The sequence below is a fragment of the Anser brachyrhynchus genome (genome assembly GCF_964034855.1).
Source record: "Anser brachyrhynchus genome assembly, chromosome: 8".
NCBI lineage: Eukaryota > Metazoa > Chordata > Aves > Anseriformes > Anatidae > Anser > Anser brachyrhynchus.
In genome coordinates this window covers 4,342,948-4,367,085 of record NC_137702.1, presented here as the reverse complement: position 1 = coordinate 4,367,085, position 24,138 = coordinate 4,342,948, and the positions used below count along the sequence as shown (strand labels likewise).

Sequence of the window (24,138 nt, the reverse complement as noted above, 5' to 3'; positions counted from 1 at the left end):
AATGGTTGAAAAAAACTTTAAGAAATAACATTGTGATAGTCCATCTGTGACAGCCCCACGTCAACTATGTCTACCAAGTGTTTCTGAACGAAAGTAGCACTCTGCATTACAGGACTGAAGTGGATAGATAGTGAATAAATATTTATTTGCAATAAATTATTTACTGTTTGCCCCAATTTCAAGAACTCCAGTGTAGATTTATACATTCTACTGGCAATTTGTATTAGCAATTATCAGATGAAAAAGCATGAGCCTGCAAAGAATGACATTTCCTTATGCACTTAAGGAATCAAGTGTGCTAAGCTACTTCCCACCATTTTTTTAAAAAGATTTTTATCCCATTTATGATAATCAAAGGTATCTGCAAGCTACCAATTTTACCTGTGGTTTAGAATGCTTTTTCACTGACAGCCCCCAAGTTGACTTGGTTTACTTATTTATAACAACTAAGGGAATCGGATAAAGTCAGTCTCACTGCCAAGCCAAGAATTAGGAGTACAGGACGCCAAGCTACCATCCCTGACTCCTCTGCTTTTCCTGTGTGATCGTTGGTAGGTCACTTACCATATCTTCAAACGTGAATATTTATACTGAGTAACTGTACAGGGAACTCACTAAGTGGAATGGCCAGACCACCAAAGTTTCTAAGCAGGGAAAGGATAACCCACACTCAGATGTCAAAGTCATCAGAACATCCTTGAACTACACTGACAGGATTTAACCTCTGATAGATAGTTCCTGAAACAATTGGGAAAATAAACCGCAGTAAAATATTAGGCCCGAATCTCTGATTCTTTGACAGCACACTAGTGATGCCAGTAACTCACATGTGTTAGAAGATATCTCTCATCCACATATTGGCTGAGCGTCGTCTCACTTCACTGATAAATCCTGGAAAGATTCTGACTCTGGGAATAAGGTACCCTTCTTCCACAACCCGTTTGTGTCACTCTGCCTTCTGGCACTGGCAGTGCTGCTCCTTACTCAGGACTCCAAAATTTGTCAGTACCAGACTGTACTAAACCTGCACCGCATGGTGGAACCTCCCCAGCATTACCGGGAGTCCAGCCCCGGAGCAGGAACACGGGGATGCTCAGGGCTTTATCTGCTCCATGGCAGGCATACCTTGGCCTGGTTTTATGCTACTCTACAGGGTGCTAAAGGGACGGTGCTGAAACCCACTCGCACAGAAGGAAGGGTTACTGTCACCCCTGCTCGGGCCTTTGAGCACTCAGCTGCCAAGGAGCCGTGCCGCAGCCCTGTCCTGGCTCCTGTAGGCTCCTGTAGTAGGAGCCTGCCTCTCCAAGCCCAGGGGATAAACTGCTCATGACAGGTAACACTTAAAGACAGAAAACCTACTAAGAAGCTTTCCCTTTGCTTGCTGATCAGAGAAGCTAATGACTTGAAGCAGAAGTCATGAATTATATGAAATAATGAATTGGGCAGCCTTCCTCAGCTCTCATAAGGCCATAGTCCTATGGCCACAGTCAGTCTTCTGCTTACGTGCAGAAACATCAGAGGTCTTCTGTGAAGCCGTGCTTTAGATCTCAGCCACTGTAACTGTACTTCCCAAGGAAGAACTGATGTTTATAGGCAGAGCAGTGGCATCAGGCTATTAATTATCTAGTCTGTAAGTCTCTTTGAAATGCAACATGGAAGCTCTAAGCCTTATTAATAAATTCTCAGTTACCATGCTGATGTGCAGTTCAAATGGTTAGAATAAACTGTTATCCCAGCCACTATTCAAATCATTGGAATAAACTGTAAAATTCTAAAATAGCATTACTGAATGTCTGGCTGGAATCTCAAACCTTTCACAACTGAAAATAAAATCCTGAAAATATATTCTAGATGCAACTGGTATGGTGGTGCCCCTCTGCATTTGCAGATATCTTGAGACAAAAACCCTGAAAGAAGTGAAAATCCACAGCTTGAAGACTTGTTACGTTGAAGATTCATCAAGAGGACTACCGCACTCCCACTCTGACCACCAGAACAGTGCAGTGAGCCTAACCTGCATGGACAATTTTGAGCCAGGAGAGTATGTTCTGGGTCTCTGCTGCTCGTGAAGTCCATTCAGAGAGCACGAAACTTGAGGACAATGCGGCAACACCGCCTCTTTTAGGGAGCGCTGCAGCAGCGAAGAATAAGACAGACTTACGAGAGCTGAATCATTGCAGAGACCTATATTCTGTAACGTCCCTGATGCCCTGAATTGCTTTAGTAATCACTTTAGCCCCAACTGCTTTTAGTGAATACTTTACCCTTCTGTGCCAGCTCTTCTTACGCAGATATATAATTTTAGATGAATTTCTTGATTAGAAGCTCGCAGTTATCCAAGTCCTTTGCTCATCAGTAGTGTGACATTCACCATCTGCCAACACACCACTCTGGGAGATTAAGTAGAATAGATTTTAAATGGTATGTTATTGACATTTCAATTATTTAAGCTTTGGTAGAAAGTGACCAGACGAGGTTTAGATTATATGATCCTTCTCACGAAAAAGTTCTGCCGGAAGGGAGCAAATGAAAAGAAGGGGCGAGGGGTGGCGCAGGTGACTATAGATCACAGCTGAAGAGAAGAGGTAGGCAAGCTGGATAGATTCACTAGGGAGATAGATCCAGGAGTGCTTTATAAAACAGTCAAAGTGATACAAATGCTTTTTCTAAATACCTCAGAAAGACAAAATACATCAAGGAGGAAGCATGAAGTGAAAGGGCATTAGCAGCAAGCATGAAATGAAAGGGCACGACCAGCCCTAAAACTGTTGGTATAAATCAGCCACCAGCAAAATTAGGAAGCTAGTCAGAAGTTTTCTAATCATGAGAGGACCAAGGGTCTGGAAGACTTCCAGTGGAGGCAAAAAAGAAACCCAGCTATTTATGAATGGGATTATAGCCCGTACTTGCAATGGGCAGGACTCAGTGACTTAGGAAATCTCTCCCAGCCCTGTTTTCCAAAGGAACACAGCACTCCACGGAAACTCAACATCATATTCCCAATAGAAAAGTGTAAGATAAAAAAGATAAAAGTGATATGAAAGCCAAAGATTACTACTAGTAGAAATTAACGGAGGATATCTCAGTTACACAATGTTCTGTGCGACAGCACCGGCATCCTGGACAGATTTGTGAGACAGCAGGCCCTGACCACAAAATGTCAAAACCACTGGGTGCCTCTCGTTACATGAACCTCTCCCTTAGCAGCCTGTTCCAGTTAGCTTAGACCCTCATTGTAAATGTGCTCTGCTGCAGAAGGTCAGCACAGCTGGCCAGCAACATTTACCACTTCTACTCCATCTTACTACTTACTTATATTTCTGCAATAGGCAGGTAGGATGAGGCAGAACCCCTAAACAGGAACAAAAACGATGATGTTTTTGCTAGGGTAATCTTTCACTTTTTAAATAAGTGCAGATGCGCTGAACCTCTTGATAATGACTGTGGAGTGGGGAAGAAGCAGTCGTGTATTCAGTTTTTGTATTAATAATTATAATAATTAAAACTGTCACTGACAAGCACTGAAAACATGAAGGCCAAAATATTCAGCCACGGATGTCTTAATCCAGGCATCTACATTCAAATGCAGCCAGTTGAGCAGGGACTCTTTTGTAGCTGAGCATCTCTGGCTCCGAAGGCTGGTCTACTCGAGGACTTGGATAATCATCTCATTTATGAACAACTGTAAAATTGCTCGTCTTTTCAGGAAGATACTTCAGCACGTGCCTAAATACTGATGTAAACTGGAACATTTTCTATGAAACTAAAGTTAGGTGCCTAATTTAAGCATACAATTTAAAACAATTCAGCATAAATTAAGCATTTCTGCAAAGATACTCACACATAAACAACAAAACAGACCTTTTTCTTAACACCATAAAGCATCTAGCCCAAGTGTGAAGACGAGGATATTCTCTCCAATTTTTAGAGAATATCTGACGCACGTTTATTGCCAGACTAGAAGGAATGCTCTGCCAAGAAAAAGTGAAAGATTCTCCAAATCTTATTCCTGGGGAAAAAGTTTGTCATGCTACCTGGAGCAATGAAAAGAAAACAGTAAATATAATGAAGCATTAACACCCATCAGGCGGCATGTTTATAGGCAATTGTCTGCTTCACATACCTTGAATTGTGTAATGAGACCAAGTGGGTTTTACTACCTATGAAGTAGAGTAATCATCCTCAAATGAGCTGCCTGGAAAGTAATATTGTTGTTATGAAATGGAATTTATATGTAAGAATAACAAAACAGCAAGGTTTGAGTATTAAGTAGGTCCTTACTGATGTGACTGGAAATAACGGGAACCAACCAGAGATTGCCCATCTGGTTTATCACGGAAGTGAGTGGGATCTAAGAAACCACGTTTTCACTCTATCACAGACCCCAAAACATTTTTTTTAACTTAAACCTTCCTTGATCTGTCACCCTCAGGGCACCACAAAGTTTCTCTCTGCAAACTTGTCCCTGCCCCAAAATTAGTAAACTGCTCATCATTCAGTCTGAGCTCCAATTGAATTCTCAGAAGCCTTAAAAGAGGGTTCATAAAGCAGACAGTGAACTGCCTGCCAACTACAGGGGCTTGGTCTCAAAGGAGTGCAAAAAGCTCACCTAAAATCCCCAGCTGGAGGGCCGGAAGCAGGCCACAGGCAGCAACTCAACACCAACCCCACACCAGCACCATTACAAGATAAAGAAAGAAGAGTGTAAAACAGGCATCAGGCATGAATTTAAGACACATTTTGGCTACTGGACTACGCAACACTTTTGTATCTTTTTCCAGAGGGATTGTGATGCAAGGGTGAATAAATCAAGGGGTCTGTGTGTAACAAGGCAGAGGAATGGATGCTGAAACCACTCCTCTTCCCACTATTTCTGTGCTGAGGATTAGGCAGGTCATTGTTCAGCCAGTTGGCTCAACAACACAAACCTCCTTTCCATTTTATGGAGTGACAAATGCGGAGTTGTGACACAGCCCTAATGACCCATGAGAGAGTAGGATTTCCAGACCTAGGTCCTGCAACAGCAGCATCAGTCCCTTTCCCATCAGCCTCTGGAAGAAGCTCTCCTGGTTTGCACAGCTGGAAAAAGACACTGCTAGGTTTAACCTGCTGTAACAGGGAGGCCAAGAACCAAGAACCATGAAATGATTAACCAGTGTGACAGTCAATTATCTATTTGAAAAAACTTCCCTTTGTGAGCTCAAAGAAATTAAATTTTGTGTTGGACTGAAAACAGATGTCTGATTCCATCTCCTCTTTGGTGGGTGCACCACAGAGAGCACAACTAAGGAGGACCCCCTGTATGAAGAGAATCAGGCTAGTGAATAAGTGGGCAAATTATGGGATTTTGACCCATTTGTGACACTCTGTGCAACCACAGGTTTTCTTTACAGGAACAGAAAAGGAGGAAACCAAAGTTTTTTGTGAGCTGGACCAGCTGTCATGTATAAAGATCTCACGCACGCCAGCCTAGTGGATTTGTTTTCCTAAACAAACTTGCAGTCATCTGTCTTTTTAAATATAACTTCTGTGACACACAGATGAAAATCAGAAAGTGATGCTGAAAGCTTTCCATGCTCTATTAATTTTATTATGTAAATCCACTCCCCAATTGATATTTTCATTCAAACTAGCACAAGATCTGTCATTATTCCTCAGTGTAAAGGGAAGCAAAACAAGCAGTATTCAAGCAAGTACTCTCATTTGGATTATTATTTTAATGCAGCAGTATTGTCTGTAGGTAATTTCTAAAGCAGGTTTGCATAGCAATTCTAGGCTGCTCCTTCCCAGAGGCTGTTTAGCGTTGTCAACATTTATTACTTTTGCTTTTGTAAATATAATAGAAAGCAGAAATGTTTGACTTTAAACTAATAAGCAGATTTTGAGAAATGGACAACAAGATCGCTTTTCTGCTTTTTGAGTTATCTGTCTCCATACCTAATGGTACAGCAACAAAAGGAAAGCAAAACTCACAGAGACTGAAACCCAGGGAAACGCGTGCAAAGCACCCTCAGTGCTTTAACATCTGTATTATGCCATCGGGGAGTAGTAAGTGGCTGGGTAAAAACTGCTTTTAAGGCAGTTAATGTAACACACACTCACCTAGTCCTATCAACAGACAGACATACATATTTCATCTAACTGCTATATTCCTTAACTACTTGGAGGAGGCGTTCCACAATGGTATGAATTGTACTTGGTCTAAAGGCCAAACACATGGGCTTTCTGTAAATATTGCAGCTCAGTTACTCAGACCTAAACAAACAGAAGAATTTAATTGGAATAGCCGGTAAATCAAAGCAGCAGAAACTCCTTTTCCCAACAGAAATATATTAATCAAGTTTTCTCCAAAGTACTATCAAATTATGCTTTGTAGTACAGATGCACACAGTATTTTCAGTAAGATTTTTGACTAAACGCTCCAAAGACACAGCTAGAATTAATCCCCAAAGCAACAAACTTCGAAGCGAAGAAGATGGCAGTGGAGAAATCAAAGCATCATAAAGGTGATGTGATTCGCCCCAGCCAGAAAGAAACCACACACCAGTGTGGTGCATCATTTGTGACAACTTGGGAAATCAAAGTATAACGTCGGAATTGCACGTGGCAGTTTAGAATTGTTAGATTTATTGAACCATGGTATGCCACAATGTATGGATTTACTATTTCCTCGTGGAACTTACTATCACCTAACAGAGACCATATCATGTAATTGCCAGAGCATCAAGCCTCTGAGAGCACAAATAAGCCTCACCTGGGACCTCCACCCACACCTGTGAGACCAGGAACCCTATTTAAGCCCAGGCCTTGGCCCCAACTCCCTCCTAAGCTGTGTTGCAGCAGCACTGGATGCTGATGGAGCTGCAGCCCTGGCTGTTTCTGGTGTTTCTGGCCTTGCTGCTCCTTGCCCCAGATATCACCTGCAGGGTGACTTCCCAGGTTGGCCTTAGCACTGCCTGGTGGCTTGGGATGAGCGCTGATCCTCACCTGTGGGCTGACCTCCTGGCTTGCCTTCAGACCTGCCTCATGGTGCTTGGACCCAGCCATCACCTCTGCGTCTGTCCTGTTTGCCTTCTTTGGATGCTGCGGGATGACCCTTCAGCTGGTGAAGCCCCTGCTCTGCTTGCTGTGGTTGCTCTTGACTCCACGCCCCTCAGGGAGCTGCTGACTCTTGCTGTTTCCTGATGCAGCAGGTAAAAATGCTGTGAGCTATTCATTAGTTGTGTTTAAGTGGAAATGGTTACTGGAAACAGATGGGTTATAACTAAGACAGGTGGCTTTTGTCAGCAGCCCCAGATGTGAGAAGAGTTTGGGAAGTGGAGAACTTCAGCCCCAGAGCCCTTTAGACAAAACATGTTCCCTCCAATCTTGGCATTACGGGTTAAAAGCCTTATAGGACAGATACTCCAAGTTGCTGAGTCAGACAGGTGTTAAAGGCAACACCTGAGTTCTGTTGCATGTGTAAAGGGAAAGAATGTTGTTCCTCTTTGGAATCTGGCAAAGATGAAGAAAACTGATCAGAAGCAAAAATTAAAAATAGGATTCGGAAAAAAGTCATTGCTTAGAGGCAAAAGAATCCGGGCAGTCCAGAAAAGCTTGGAACTCAGCTCAGAAATGCTGTAGATTGGCAAACCTGCAGCTTTTGATTGTGCTTAAGATAGTTAATGTTGCAAAATTTAGCTAGGGAATAGCGTCTTTATTTTGATAGTTCTCACGTTGGTCCTCATCCCTTCTCATCAACTCCACTGCTTTCAGAGCCAGTTTTATTCCCAAGCCAAAGCATCTGTTCTGCCTTTCCTCGTGCGGTCTGTCCACAAACCCTCCATCTGAGGCTTCAGCACTGACTTAAGCCTTAGCTCAAACCCACTGCTTCCCCTCTGGATCTCCTCTTCCCAGGGGTTTTGCATCTCTTATGCCCAGGCAGAGAGGTGACTGAAACTTGGTCACACCTCTAGACTGAAGATGGCCCCAGGAGCTCTGAACTCCTTTACCTTTGTGGCTCAGCAATGAGCTGAGGAGCAGGAGGAATGGATGTCAGGAACAGCTCTGTGTTTGCTCCCCTCTACCTTTAGAGGCAGAGGTTTGAAGGATGGATGCATCTGGGCGTAGCTGGAGAGCTGCCACATAGCCCAGACAGCAGGACAGCTGCTAAATGCACAACTGTCCCAGGATCAAGGCTGGAGCTCCCTGGGGATGGTTCCAGTCCCAGCTGAAATCTTAATGTTTGGTAACAGTTGGCAGGCCTGTAGAATAAATTACTCACTTGATTAAAAACAATTAAAAATTCCAGCCCACATCCAACCCAACATTCATGCTCCTTACATGGTGGTTCACTTCAAGGGCCACTATTTATTTTCTGACACTCAAAATTCCAGTTTGGGATGGAGGAAGAGATTTTGAAAAATTACCTGTACAGAAGTGCCTGTCATGGGGGAACTCAACACTACAATTTCTCATATTTTGTTTTCAGTCAGTTTTGAGCAGGGCTTTTGTTGCTTGTAGTTGCATTTTGCTTATCCTCAAATGCTATGAGCATGGTTTGGGTGTCTGGGTTTTATGGCTCAATTATTTTACTAAGGAACAACTACAACAGTGTTGATGTTTTTCCTTTGGTAAGGAAAAAGGCGAGTAAATTTTCCAATTATCAAGGCAATGCAGCACTCGGTGTATATCATTATGAAGCTGTTAACAAAAATGCTACATTTTCATTAGCTAAAAGGCTATTTATCCCTAATGAGTTCTTAAAGACCAAGGGCAAAATTCTGCTTTTGGTTACACCAGTGTAAATCTGTAACCCATTTGAGTGCCTCTGGATTTATACGGGTGTCAATGGAAGCAGAATTTGGCCTGAATGCTCTTGGATTTGACTTTGTAATCTGTTTCCACTTTAAGAAAGCCATTATTCACTAGTAAGGACCAATCAATAACAGTAATACTGGGGGGAGGAGGAGAAATCAGACTTCTTTTTATCCCATTACGGATACTTGAGAAAACAATACATCTATTGAAATATAAAATACAGCCTAAAATGTGTAAAACAAATTTCAAGACTGCTTTGCAGCCTGGATGCTCATCAGCATCTACATCTAAATGACAAACAGAAATTGAAGCTGACCAGTTCCTACAGCTTCCCTTTTAAAATACTGCTAACTAGCAAGCACTTGACCAACAGCAGGAAAGAGAGCTGGGGTTAATAAGGGCTTACTGAAGTGCAGCCTACTGCGGCAACATGTCAAAGGTGAAAAACACCTTAGTATGATATTCAGTCTCTCAATCAAATGTGAGAGAGTTAATTTAGTCATTTATTCCAGCCTTTAAATGGGAGATGGCTTAAATTTGGTGAGTTTTCTATTGGCTTCAGAGAGGCAGATCTTACAAGAAATATACTGAATTGATTGTATGTAACAGATGTATATAATAAAGCATATTATAGGTGTATGAGGGCCTTACAGGCCATAACATGTCCATTAAGGTCAAATATGCTACAACAATGATGTTTATATGACTGATACCTTTAAATATATATTTATATATATGTGTGTCAAGATTTAAAGCCTTTAGAGCTGCAAAGGTAACACCTGTAAAAACCCAATGGAAGATAATATTAAAGATCTGGAACAAACATGAGCTGTGAGATTGGTCCCATTGTAACATTTTAACAAAGCCTGACAACTAGATTTAATAAGTCAAAGCATTAAAGAGAAGCTGCAATGGCCAAGACGTTCAAAATCCATAAAACAATTAATTTTTCTATGTTGTGAACACTGTCACATCCACATTTGTTAGGAACTTGCTGCTGCTGACTGTAGAGATTATTTAAACTGAAGACATTTGACTACCCAGGTTGCATTTTTGGGCATGGACGACTTTTGCAAAGAGCAATGCAACCTTTCCTCTCCCAGCCTGACCTCCTTTGAATGAACCTAGTAGGTCTGCTCCTTCTATCAAGCTTTGAAGGCAGAGATGAGTTCTGTTCCCTACACTGCTTCCTTGTACAGTAGTAGTACTAAGTGTAACCAGGAAGTATTATAAGTTCTTGCCCCAGTTTTTCATAAACAAGAGATTGTTGCTAATGTGTACTCTTCCTATCTTCTGTGATTGATTCCTTTATTCCTTTCATCTACTTTCATCTCTGAAAGTATTTGCCATCAGTAAACTAATGTAAATATAATTAAATACGAAACAGAAGGCTGATGCCTTGTACTGGGTGAGTTATTACCCAGGAAAAATATTATAATCATGAATTAAACAATGTTTACTGTAAAAGTAGAAGCATGCAGCTACAAACATTTTGCAGGATTAGAAAAAGTATTTCTTTTCTTTACTTAGATGCATTCAACTCTATAATCCTACAATCTACTAAACCCTGGAGAGTAAATAAAAGTGGAGTCACTGAGGGCTGGCATTAAATCACATTGTATGACAGGCAGCTACAAGTGAAATATTAACTTACAAAGAAACCTAGCATTTAGGAATCAGTGGGTCCAGTCTAAATATTTGTATGGAACTGATGGAAAAACCTTTTCAAGTATGAGCTGAGAGAAGCTCCCAATCACAGCATTTCAAGATTGTGTACCAGCATCTTCCTTCCAAAACATTGCCTTCTCGTGATCAAAAAGAACAAAAAGTTACATGCAAATAGCAAGGGACCAATACCATGATATCACTAAACACTCTTTGGTCCTTGTCAGCATCAATCAGCTCTGCAGTGTAACACTTGCATTTTCATCTTTTTTGGAGGAAAAGAGGCAATTAGATCACTGCTGCTGGACTGGAGCACAACCAAAGGAACTGATTTTCTGGGGTTATGCATCGAGTCTGTGGCAAAGCAATGAAATTAACCTAAGACTCTTAGGCATAGTCCCTGGCCTCTGACCTATTTGTTCATCCACTTTGGGATTAAAGGGGGAGAGAGGTCTACTCCTCTGATAGTCTCTAGAGGAGAAAAAAGAAACCTAGTTCATGAAGGATTTTATTGTGGTTTGTTACTGGATGCTTTATCTGCACTGCAGCATACATCTTAATCTGTCATGTTTTCAGTCTTTGTTCAAGTTCTCCATTTTGTTTGTTTCCACCTGTTTGTTTCTCCATTAATACCTATTGCCACTACTTCTGCCTTCCGAGCTTCCTCCTGTTTTCTTCTATTTCCTCTCTTGTCTCTCTTTCAGCATTCTCATCACATCTTTGTATGGCATCTCGCTGTTGCAGAAGTGCAGAAACTGTGTGCCTACTGCTCATGTGCAGAATGTACAACTGGGTACCTACTACTGATGTGTAAAATACACAAAGGATAAGACCAACCCAACTCTCCTTTGCATCTTGGATTTCTGAGTGAGGGATAAGTAAGGATTGTAGTGAAAAACACAGGTTCAGTGCTCTAAGGAGAATGACTACTTCAAAGCCATAGGGCATAAAGCTCAAGCCTTAATTGTTTCCAGGTTGTAATGAATATGAATATCATAGCAAGCTAGCAGATTCTCTTTAGAGAGCATAAGTGAAGAGCCAGCCATGAAAGATAGTCCCTGAATGTGCTACTGAGGACCTTATAAGTTAGCAAAAGCACTTTAAGATCAATATAAAATGTCAATCATAAAAACAGATTTCAGAAGCGCACTTGTGCCTGATATGAGAAGTGAAAATTGGAATCAAACCACTGAATTAATTGTTATTTAAGACTTAGAAGAAGCCTTGGTCCCAGGCCTCTCAAATCAGACTAGTACAATAAACACTCAGTTCCACACACAGTTTGTCTTCCTTCTCCGTTTCAACTTCCAAGATTCATCTGATCTTTAAAGAGTGCTCATTTCCTCATCTCTAACCTTAAAGAACTTGCACCAGTTCTATATGGGCTTCTGAATGTCCTCACAGCTCTATCAATCATGGAGACCTGTTCCAAAGCATCATCCCAATTCCTTTTAGTTTGTGTCTTCTTATACTTACTTTCCCATTAGTCTACTGACCGCATTAAAAAGCAGGCTCTGCTGACAACACCCCCTTACAGCAGTCCACAAAATGAAACCTCCTATTTCCCACACGGATCCTAATACATTTACTTTAAAATTTCAGGGGGAAGCTGAATCCTATTATTGATACACCACTGATTTATATAAGGAAGGCTCAACACCCAGATATAATTTATCTTGGCCTAGTGTTTAGAAAATGAAGCATTCAATACTGCATCCTTTGACAAATGTATATAGGCACTGGATCCCAGAGGTAGCTCTAACAAATAGTTTTATTCTTGCATCTTTCTGGAAATGCCTAAAACTTGTAGCTTCACAGAATTGTTTTTGTCGGTGTGTGCAAAGTAGTCTCAGCTTTTGGAGAGAAGAATTTAAAAAAGCCACTAACCCTCAAGTTCAACAGCTGCAGAGCTCATTTACTTTAAAACAAAATAATTAAAAGAAAAACACTAACCACAAAGACTTCACCTGTGGAGTCAAGCAGCCTGATTGAATTTATTCCGGGAAATCTTACAGCAGTAGGGAGAAAAATGCACATTAAAGCTAGGGTTTCCCTTCTAAATGGATATTCTACCAAGAAGCAGGAATCTATTTGCTTTGGATGCAGTCATGTGTCTAATCTTACCACAAATACTGTATGACTGTGTTAGACTTATTTAATGGCCACTCAATAAATAAAGTTTGAAAAGTGCCTTGACTTGCGGTATCAGCTCTGCTGCCATGTGGAGTCAAAATGCTTGCTGGAGCTGAGGGTGCAGGGCAAAGTCCCAGAGCTGTGTCCCTGCCTAAAAAACATGCTATTAACAGCTGAAACTTGGGTCCTGCCTTCCTGAAGTGGCTTGTGTTGAGCTGGGAGAAGGAGACTAGCACAAATTTTTATGTAGCAGGAGGCAACTTGTGAGTTGTTTATGAAATGCAGACAGAAGCACTGGGATTGCCATTAGGAGGCTGACATTTACTGCTGGAAGTGCTCTGTGTTACCATGGCACTCAGGGTGCTTGGGGCACCGCAGCAGCTGTGTGTACACATCCATCAGAGGACTGATGGCACCTCAGCCTTAAAGGCTAGTTGTTCTTAGCCCAACAGCCAGGTGGTAGGTTGGTTGCCCATATTCTGTGGCACCTGAAGGATGGCTTCACCCTTCCCTTGTTTCCCTATGGGGTTGTCCAGCAGGTAGCTATAACCACCAGTAGACACCACACAGAAGTGGTTACAGCTATGGCAAAACACTGCCATAAGTGAACCAGCCTTGCCTGTGCCTTTTCCCAGCTACCGCTGAGCTGCATGTGATGAACACGGTTAGCTTTCCCAGAGACCTTACATCCTGTACAAATCTGCTTGCTGGCAGTGAGTGAACTGGGCTCAAATGATATAAAAGTACATCACGTTATCAGTCCAGAGAACAAGACCAGGCTCAGGAATGGAAGCTCAGCTTACTGTGCAGGATGGGGATGCCTCTAGCCACCTGGCTGGCTGGGAAGTGCTGCTGCCCTCTGCCTTGGCGTTATCACCGAGATCTCCAGACAGCCTCTTTGCACCGCTGTGGAGGTGACGTCACGATATCAAAATTAAATGAGACTATTTAAATGCAAGACTACGGTGGCGTTAGTACGATGTGAAAATGAAACAAACTCAATGTAACCCCACAGGGAGCAAGTTACAGTGTGAGAGAGAAATAAAACAATGTAAATGCATGTTACGCCGGCCTTAAAGAGCCCACCGAGGCCAGGGCCTGTTGCTGAATTTGTTTGGGCGTTCAGATTAATCTGTGTCATATATCTTGAGCTGGACGCGTTGTTTTACTGAATAGCTATTAACTAAAATTAACATGCAGGAAAGTATGTTAGTGCTCAGGCAGGGTTCGACCTAAGCTGCAAAAGGCAAAGACACCCTAGAAGCCTGGCAGTTCATTGCTAAGCGGGGAACGCTACTGAAACAGCTCCCTGATACAGTGCCCCACAACAAGGAATATTCTAGCACACAGAGAGGCCTTGACTCATTTTTCAGAAACTCAAATGCAAAACCAATAATGATACAGTAATGCAGGCGGCCAGTCTGAATAGAGGCCATGTGGGTAGGGACAGGTAAGTGACAATGCAGCGTCATCTGCACGTGTTTAAAGGGTGAGAACAGATGATTTTCATCATCAGGAGATGAAAACACTGAACTGCGTCATCTGCCCCTGTTCTCCCCACATCACTTCTCCCCCAAAAAAGCCCTTGAAGATCCACAACAGTTATGGTCGCAAATGATTATCCTGACCATAACTGATGCAGGTGCAGAGTAAGGACTAGAAAACGGTGCAAGTGAATGTATAAGCAGACCTAGGAAAAAGATGCAAATTCTTATCTTTCAGGCAGCAAGAATGGGGAAGGAAAAAAACAAACCAAAACCAAATGAAACTGTAGAAGAAGCCCCAGCCTGTAACTCGTACCATTGTTTTGTACCTGAATCAGCTTGATAAAACATTCTGGAGCAGGGGGCAGTTCCGGGGCCAGGTAATCCAGCTTTCTTAGCATTTGTCTGTTGCACCTGCACATTGCCTACACCTTACCCCCAGTCAGTGAAATGATTCCCCTGCCTTCACTGCAGCTCTTGTAAAGAAACAAAGCAAACAAGAGACGATTCCAAAACCAGGGCGTTGAAGCGATTGCCCCTGTTTTCAGAGATCACTACAAAATGAATACTAAAATTTAAAGCTACTGTGCTGCAGGCTGGTGCCTACTGTCTAACTCTAAGAGACCCAGACTTTCCAATTCCATGCCTACTTCTCAGGCCTGGCACCTCCACCCTTTCTAACCGGCCAGGCCAGCGAGCAGGTACAGCCAATTTCCAAGCCATCAAAGGATCGGACTGGGGGAAGATTCTGATCTCTGGGTGCGTGACAGTTACAAATGGTCTGTGCAGGCCCTGTGACAGGCTGTTCACTTGGTAACTGATGAGCTGGTGTCCCGGAGAGCAGAGCCTATGTATTTAGCAAATGACAGAACTGCTATGTTGATCGAATCTATGTGGATCGTAAAGAAAAGCAAATACAGGCTTTACACTAAATGCCCATGATGGATAGATTCATCTTGCTGCGCGCTACTCTGATTCCAATGTATTCATTCCAACTACACATGTAATTCAAAATTTTCCTTGAATTTATTTGTGTTTACAGGAACTCTAAAGCACTGCGCTTCCAAGTGTTTGCAAATGACAAAGTACTGTACTCCGCTCCAGGGAAGGATTTGAAGTCCATATCCTGAATTAAGTCTGGAGCACACTCTTGCTAGCTGCGATAAATAAAGAATAGGCTTTGATTTGTCTGTGTGACAGTGTAAATCAAAGGAAGCAGAGAGAACAAACCCAGGAATCTATGAAATGAGACGAGGAGGGGTGGAAAAGGTGGTTCTGTTTCTCCCACAAAGCTTTGGCCAAAATCTAATTGGCTCTGAAAGAACAAAAAGTGCAAACTTCCCACCTGCAGGGACCTCAGGCACTTCATGTCCCACAGGCAATGTGTAAATCCACGTTTCACTGACAGAATTGGTCACAATACTGAGGTTTAAAAAGCATTATTTGCACTAAAGGAAAGAATTCTGCAAGATTAAGTTTCCTAGGTGACCATTTGGGGGTCTTTGAAGCCCACATGTGGGGAGTGGGAGGCACTCCCTTTTTTAAAATTCCTTCCTTTCTACAAGTCATAGACACCTTTATGAGGTACATTTACATCAGTTTCTCTGAAGTCTCAGGAAGCCTGAGCAAGCTGTAGATTTGCCAGTCTATGCATATATATAGAGATTCTCTATTTAACATGTTTTAAGAAGCAAAATATGGTAATGAAATTGTCTCAATATCAACAGTTTATTTGTTGCACCTTTTGTCATACTTTTTCACTGGGTTAGTCTGATGGACTGGAGAAGGCACATGAAAACATGATCTCATTGAGCCCATAACATAAAAAATAGGATTTTTAAACGTTAGCATTTTAAACTGACAAAGAGGCAGAGTAGCCATGTCTGAAAATATGGAAGTGCTCCAATCTGCCTCCAAGACGGGTTTCAAAATTCAGATTTTTACACACCAACCTGCCCATCAGCCCCATGACCTGGCAAAGGTCATTCTTTGCTGGATGAGTTTCCTGACCTTCTAAAGGCAGGTGAATCGAGTTCAATAAGCAGCTTCAACAGCAACCCTTTCATCTCTGACCTCCAGGCTGGATTACTGCAACTCATTAGGCTGTTCCAGTGAAACATGCTAATAGATTGCGCATTAAGAGCCACTGATGTATCAGCACCTGGGGTGAAAGTTTCTATGGGAAGAGTTCAAGGTGCCATGCATTACTTGCAGCCACAGCTGTACTCCATGGGTTAAGCCACTTCATCTCACCAAGGCTCGAAGCTGTCAAAGCTTTTCTTATTATTTTAAGGGAGACAGAAAGGAGCAGTAGCTAGAGAGGCCATCTAGATTTATCCCTACGCTCTTTCGCAAGCAACCAAGTTTAAAGGACAAAAGCAAGTAAGATGCAAAGAGAAGGTCAGAAGGAAGAAGCTTTTGCAAAGCCTTAGAGGCAGCCAGATCACAGAGCAGCTCTGTCAGGTGTCACAGGGGAAGAACTCTGCTTATGACTTCTACAGGAGAGGCTTGCATGCCTACGTCTCACTGCTGTTGTTCCAGGCAGCAGACCCAAGCAGTCTATAAAAATGACACCAAGCCCACACGCTGTAAGGAGCATTTTACTGATATAGGTGAATTTGTAAATCATTATCGTAAAGTGCTTCTAAAGCACCTAAGGATGCCTTTTAGTTGGTGCACAAGCAAAACTGGTGCAAATTATTGTTTCTTTTCCCCTCTAAAATAGTTCTGCTTTTATTAAAGGATCTTGATGTGCCCACTCAGACCATCAGCACCATAGCCCCTCACACCCACGCCCAACAGCTGTGCTGGCAGAAGCTGGTACTGAGCTACAGCCTGATGCCAAAGCAGTGGCAGTAAAAGGCAAAGTTGCTTAAAGATCCCTGAATGTGCTATACCCCTAGAAACCAATCACAGTGTGAGTGCACTTTACGTTCTGAGCACTTCATTTTGCTGATGTTGTGCTCATTTTATTAGCTGACCTTAGTATTCTCATCAAAATTAAGGTTCTCCTTCTTGAAGCCATAGATGTATCGGCTTATCATAACCACCAAGATGGCTGTGTGTCCTGTGATGCCTCTTGACACATATGTCCCACAGGAACTAGGAAGCATTAAACAATGAAACTGAAAGTCCAACATGAATAGATGGAGATCTCTTCAGGGACAACCTGACAGACTGGGACCTGCTGACAGAGAAAAATCAAGACATCCACAGGTCTCAATGGCTTCTACAGCCACGATCTTTTGCAATACTGACCGCAAAGATAAGGAGAGATCTGCATATCAAAGGCTAGCTGGCATCAAAAATAGAGTTGTTTGCTACAATGAAAACAGACCAAACAACCATGAGAAAATGAAGATGGGGCACATTTAAATACTGCACCCTGAGAAAGCCATGAGAAGTTCTCCAGTAGCACACAGGGACAGTTGAAACACAGATGTTACAACAATTATGCCCCCAAACTCCTCCAGTCATTAAAACTGTAGCCAAGGCAGGACAGAGCTCTATCAGAGGTGTGGGTATAGAAGATGCAGGATCAGCAGCATTCACGACCACAGTTGCTGCTAAAGATACGCTGGTACTCCTGGCACAGCCTCTGGATATACTCACCCGAGCTTCAGCTGAAATGTAAGAGCTTGCCTTTTTAATGCCCCGGGGTCACAATACCCCGTGCTGTCCAGGACCGCATCTATCAGAGTTATTCACAGCGATGAAGACAGAAAGCACTAAAACCTTCTGCAGACTTACCTGAACCCCGGCCTAAGGATCAGCACGTGATCAAATTGTGCCACCATGCACCAAACCCTGAATGAATGTGCGGTTTACAAGTCCTGAGGAATACCTGAGATCTCTTATTCTGACACAGCAGCAGCAATGGGTGAGTTTCTTCATATTGCTTAAAAAATAAGACACGGCATTTGGGGACAAACTAGCTTCCTTGTCACCAAATGATCATCATTAACTTAACCACCATCATTACAGCTGAACTTTCCAGCCCAGCCAAATGGAGTCAGTCAATTCCTTCTGTGTACTTTTTTTTTTGGTTGTTTTCCTTCCTCTGTGGCTAATTATTGAGCATTTTTTCTAAGCCCTAATTCATGCCTCCTTCCTGCTTACTGAAGCTAAAATGTCATCTGTGCAGGAGCTCATAATCAGCTGATTCTGACAAGCAGAGGACAAAGTACAAAAGGAAGAATATTGTTTTAAGGAGGGAGAAATCCAAATCTAACTACTGGGACTTTTGCCAGGGATTTCAACAAACAGAATAGAGGCCTCACTGCTGACAGTGAAAATTGGACCTTGTTGCTTTTCAAGGATTTTGGCTCCTTCTAGCCTATAGACTGAAAAAATGGTGAAATACAAGGCAGGTACCCTCCTCTGTGTTAGCAAAGTAATGGGAGGGTGGTATAGCAAAGCAGAAAAAAAAAATGCCAAATACAGTGTTAGCAAATTATTCCTAAAGCAGTCAGAACCCCAGCTGTTTTGTTAAGTGCTTAAAGAATACACAGAAACCTCCTCCAGGCTCAGAAACTGAAGACAATCTTCTACCTGCCAGTCTCCAAAACCCAGCTGACACACATTCAGCTCCTCCGACTGTAAACATTTCTGGTATCCAGGTAAAAAGGGCCGAAAGCCTTCCACAGAACAACGTAAGATTCACTAGCGAACAAGGACAATGTTTCAAGTTTACTCCAGGGAACAGTCATTGCTGTTAACACCAAAAGGGAAAATCACCTCAGTAATTTACCAAAGCCAGACTAAAAATGAAGGCATTGCAACGCAGCAGTTTCAGGATTCACTCAGGCAGCCCAACTGCCACCTTGTGGCTAACAAATCATCCTGCTGCAACTCTGCTACATTATTCCTTCCTCATTTACTCCTGCATTATTTATTCCATACACATATAGAATAAATCTCAAGACAACATACCCTAGGCACAATAAATACCTCTGATTCTCTAGAGTCCAAATATACAATATAGATCAATGTTGTTAGAAGGGAAAAGGAGATAAATTCAATTACCTCAAGCCTTACATTGCAGAGACCTGTATGTGGGGAAGCATCTGGGTTGGCATAAGATTCATAAAATCATCTATATTCTGGTACTATTCTGTGCAGGCTGATCTGACAAAGGAAACCAACTTCAACAACTTATTTCATTTGACAATTGGGTCAAATACCCAATTCTCTATGTAATTCTAGAGAATTTAAAAAGAAGAAACCCACCAATTTTCGAGGAGATTCTTGCATCTGTTGTGGCCCTTTCAATTAACCTCAACAGCTGTTTGAAAAGATCTAGTAGTCTTTGAGGCTATGAAGAATCTGCAAGGAAATGTGCACAAGAATTTTGGAGCTTCCTATAAGTTCATTAGGTTTTCAGTCCAATTAGCACTTTTCAGTATCTTCTGTTACTGATGCACGTATTACCTTACACCTTTTTTCACACTGACTTGATGCTCAAATTTTGGTTTTGCCACCAAATGAATTTTCTACATTGCAGAAAAGTTCAGCATGGTATGAGTCTAAGAGAAACAGGAGGGCCCCAAGCATGGTGTCACTAACAAAGAAGAAAACCACCACCTTTTATCACCTTCATGGAACTCACCTTGAAGAACGGTCTTTGTACCCTCCATTAGAAACAAAAGACAGAACGACCAAAAGGCTGCAGCATGTTCCAACACACTTACCACACACACATCTTTCCATGAACATCTACATGCCATTGAAAGCTGAAGGAAAAAGTAGTAAGTCCAATCATAAAGCACATGTCACAAGCCATTTTTTTTTCCCCACTTCCATTAGTTAAATCAGAGGTTCTTAGTATCTGTGCCTCCCCTACCTTTCCACAGGAAGGCAGCAGCAAAATGCTGCAGATTCCAAATCATTATTATAATTATTATGATCTTTATCTGCTCCCTACAGTTCCAACTGGAACTGCTATTCCAAACTGTGTTGGGTGGTTTGCTCTGAAACAGGTGTCTAAAGCTGAAGATCTGCAAGCTGAATTCCACAAAATAAACATGTTTAGTGTGGGCCTGGGGTGCTGTCAGCCAGTAGCGTTTTTAGCAAATGAAAATATAGAAGACAACCATAAAAAAAACAACTTTTTTTTTCAAATGTGTATTTTCACATACATTTTGCTGGTCTCCAACGAGAAGAAAGACTGCACTAAGGACATTATAGAGGTGACTAAGTACATTTAAGGTTTCTATCAACTGTTGTCTCACCAAACGTTGGTTATGATTTGCTAATTAATCTAGTACTTTCAGATTCACATTTTAAATTGAAATATATTAGAAAGCTGTAACAAAAGATTTAGAAACATCATTTTCAGAAGGTGATAGGTATCAACAAATAAGTCCTCAACGTCAAGTCATCAACAAACAAGGCTGCTTGAAAAATGTTTATGTTTAAAATGTAATGAATATTGCACATATCCTGTTCAACAGTTACGCTCTACTCAATGTATTATAATGGAGCTCTACTGAATTACTTTTCTAGTGAATAAATACTGTACACGCTGTACTGTGAAGAGACATCATGTAATGTATACTAATTAAGCCATTATATCTGTAGAGAAGATCATATCTGAAATATCAAATTAGCAGGAATTAAACATCTCAAAGGATTAATGAAATGTTATGGAGCCATTCACTTCCAGGTCAACAGGTTCAATTTCAGCCTAGTTTAATAGTTATAATGAATTTATGTGCTGGAGATAACAATTCTCTGCATCCATTCATAAATCAGGGTAAGAACCTGTACCAAGAAGAGCAGCCTTTACTCGCACAGCCAGAACGAGGTAGCCAGCAATATTATGCTTGGCCTGTATGTGGCATGGGGCCTTGGGCTCCGTGAGATCAAGTAACGTAGTTAGTGGGTGCCTCCAAAACAAGGAGGCAGCAGTGAGGGACACCAGAGACACGCCGTCAGTTCTCTTTTCTGACAATTGCCACCCCCAGCAATAAAGCTGGGGCAGTTCGCGGGCAGAACATTCAGCTCCTTCTCTTTTATTTGACCTAAGAGTCCCCTCTGCTTATCCTGGTTCTGATCGCAGCAGCCCATGCTGCTTCTAGCAGAGGCACAGGCAGCACAAGGAAAAGATGGGGGGAAGGAAGAATTATAGCCCACTTTCATACAACAGACTGTTACATGGGAAATACTTCCTCAACCAGAAGTACTGAGATACCACCAACACGCTGAAAATAAACTGTGGCAGCCTGCATGATATATGATAAAAGTGTAAAACTTGCAAGATTGTTCTCTTTCAATGACTATAAACAGAATTCGAGAACAAAGAGCATCTAACAGCTGTTTACTTTTCTTTCCTGGCACTTGTGTATTCTGAATAATAATTAAAAAAAAAAAAAAAAGGCAAATATGACAACCCTAAAGTTATATGGAGCCAGTCCAGGACTGCCTTGTATGCACATTCCCCTGTTTGTCATCTCTCTCAACGCTCCCACAACAGTAAATGCATTAAGATCTTCAGTACAATTTGTACTATATACTTAATCTTTCTATGGGAAGCTAGTGAAGTACAGCATGCAGTACTGGCAGTAGAAATGCAGATGCATTTTTACTGATCCATCTAACCTTTTGTCACTTTAGCCACTAATCTCCCTCTTGTATGGTAGGCATCTTTCAAGTACTGAATTCCTTCTAGATCTATTTCTCCTGTAGCATACTAAGTCACCCAACTGCGATGCAAAGCTTCTACAGATCATCCAATGCTTGCAATCACCGTTAGTTTACTAAGGTATATATTTTTAAATTACTTTCATAGTAATTTAAAATCATTACATGCTCTCCAATTTTAAAAGTGCAATTTTCACTATGGCTTCTCGAACCAGTGTAAAGCACCATTTATATTTGTTAATTTTTATCTGTTCAAGCAAGAAAAAAGAAAATATTCAATATACGCAGACACAATGTATAGTATTTAATAAGAGTTTAAGAAAAAAGTACCTACTGCGATGCAGTTGAGCACAAGGCATTCTTGTGCTGGGCAGTCAAGAGAAGAAGAAAGAAGAAACCCCTCCTAAAGCATTTGAGAAAAATGTTAGGAATAATTTAATACGTAAAGTAAAAACTGAAATTTTCAACATCCTGTTTTGAACAGTAAAACTCTCGTGCTTTAACGCAGAGGGCTAACTCTGTGTTGTGTGTGTACGTGCGTGTTTGCATGTGCACCTGTGTCAGAAGATACCTTTTATTACATCAGCATTGTTGGAAAAAGCACAAAAAAAAGCCCTTTGTTGGTCTAATATAAGCCAATACCTCTCCGTCAAAACCTTGTCTTCCTCATCACCACCACCATGGCTACAAGACTATTTACATACAAATTAAAAAAAAACTCCCTTGGTGAGCTTTACAATTGCATCTCTGACATTCCAATGCAATACTTAATCCACTTAGAACAGGCAGTAGAAATAAGAAACTTGTGTATTTCTACACTTCATCCTGAATGCTATAAAAACTCTTCTCTGTTCTCCTTAGTCCTAACAGACACAAACATCAAGTCGCGTGTCATGCAGGAGCCCTGGGTAACAAAACAAGCTTTGACACTGGAGCGAGAAAGAGGCAGCAGCACTGGGGTCGTGGTGTTGCTGGATAAACTATAGGGTCCACAGGGAAATCTAAATGGTGTATTTTTCTGTTTACCTTCAGGTGACAATGTCCAAGTGCTTTAACACATCACTGAATGTCTGTTACAAAAACTCCTGTCACTAAGAATAAAAATGGATGGATGAATAATGGTCAGGCTGGACCTTCTGCCTCTTGCCAGTAGGACTGGGCAAAGATTTAAAAACAGCTTGTAAGCAATATGCTGCCAATCTAGACCTATATAATCAGGCCTTGAATCAACATTCACCATTACAGACACATCGACTTACCTCTGAACAGAAGTAAGTTAGGTAGTTGCTGGCATTTCTCCAAGGACCCCCAATTCATTGGCTGAAGTCAGTAAAGAAATTACTCATTTCACAACCTTTTTATCCAACTATATTCACAGACAGCGATGAATAGGTTGTTTTTTCCTTCTTAAAAAACTTGCATTCTGATTAAATTGAATAAATATGATAGTCTGCCCTCCACCACGAATAAAAAAAGAATGTTTCAAAATACAATACACTGTAAAATGTTTTGAATGTCCCCTCCACATAAAATCCCACCATACGTGAAACAAATCTTTGTTTCAATACAAAAGGAGAAACAACAACAACAGAACAGCAGATACATCTCAGCAGATAAAAGAAAGGGATTTCCCTTTTTTTGTTTTCAATCTCTGCTGCCTCTTTCTATGTCTTTTTGTAAGATAACATTCAGTAGTTTCATCAGGTGCAAACCAACGATAACTCAGACAGTTGCAAACAAAAATTAACATGCTGGCTATACGAGGTACTCCATCACAGAAGGCAGAGCTTTACCTATCTTGTGCGTGTTGGTCTCCACAGTAAGAACGGTGTGGCTTCAGGAGAGGCTGGAGGGTTTTCTTCTTGTGTGGTTGTGGTTTTTGGTTGTGAGTTTTGTTTTGTGCTTTTTTTTTTTTTTATATGCACAGCATTAGATGGTGGTTTCCTGCAGAGTAGTCGCCTTCTTGGATAAGGTACAACTGCTAAAGCTGTGCATTCAAGAAATCGTATTTGTCTGCTACCTAATATACTTCCACATCAGCAATCACTTCTATCCAGACTGATCAATCCAGATCAAGTATCTCTAAAGTAATACTGGCCTCTGATAAGGCACCCTCATAATTTAAAAGATAACACACTTATCCTTGCAAAGCATTCTAGGGCTAAAAATTGTGGTTCTTATAAAATGTTTTTTAGAAGAAAGCCTTCCTTGAAAATAATTTAACTTATTTTTTTTAATTGAACTTTGTGCAACCCTTTCAGGTTGCTTTGAAGAAAAATGTTGAATTAATCCATACCCTCAAATGCCTTAGAAAGGAGAAAAATCCCAGCAGTAAATCCACCTAATTAAGTGGGGGTGTATCTAGCCCATAGGCTATTACTGCATCTCAGCTTAATATTTTTAAACATTCTATATG

The 24,138-nt window shown here is 41.4% G+C and overlaps 1 long non-coding RNA gene across 1 annotated transcript; it reads left to right on the top strand.

Moving 5' to 3' along the window:
- The first annotated feature begins 1,057 nt into the window (after nt 1–1,057).
- Nucleotides 1,058–20,187, top strand: LOC308199106. The gene is made up of 2 exons (XR_013954392.1): nt 1,058–7,193; nt 11,169–20,187. It is a non-coding gene; the product is annotated as an uncharacterized lncRNA (long non-coding RNA).
- Nucleotides 20,188–24,138: the final 3,951 nt, after the last annotated feature.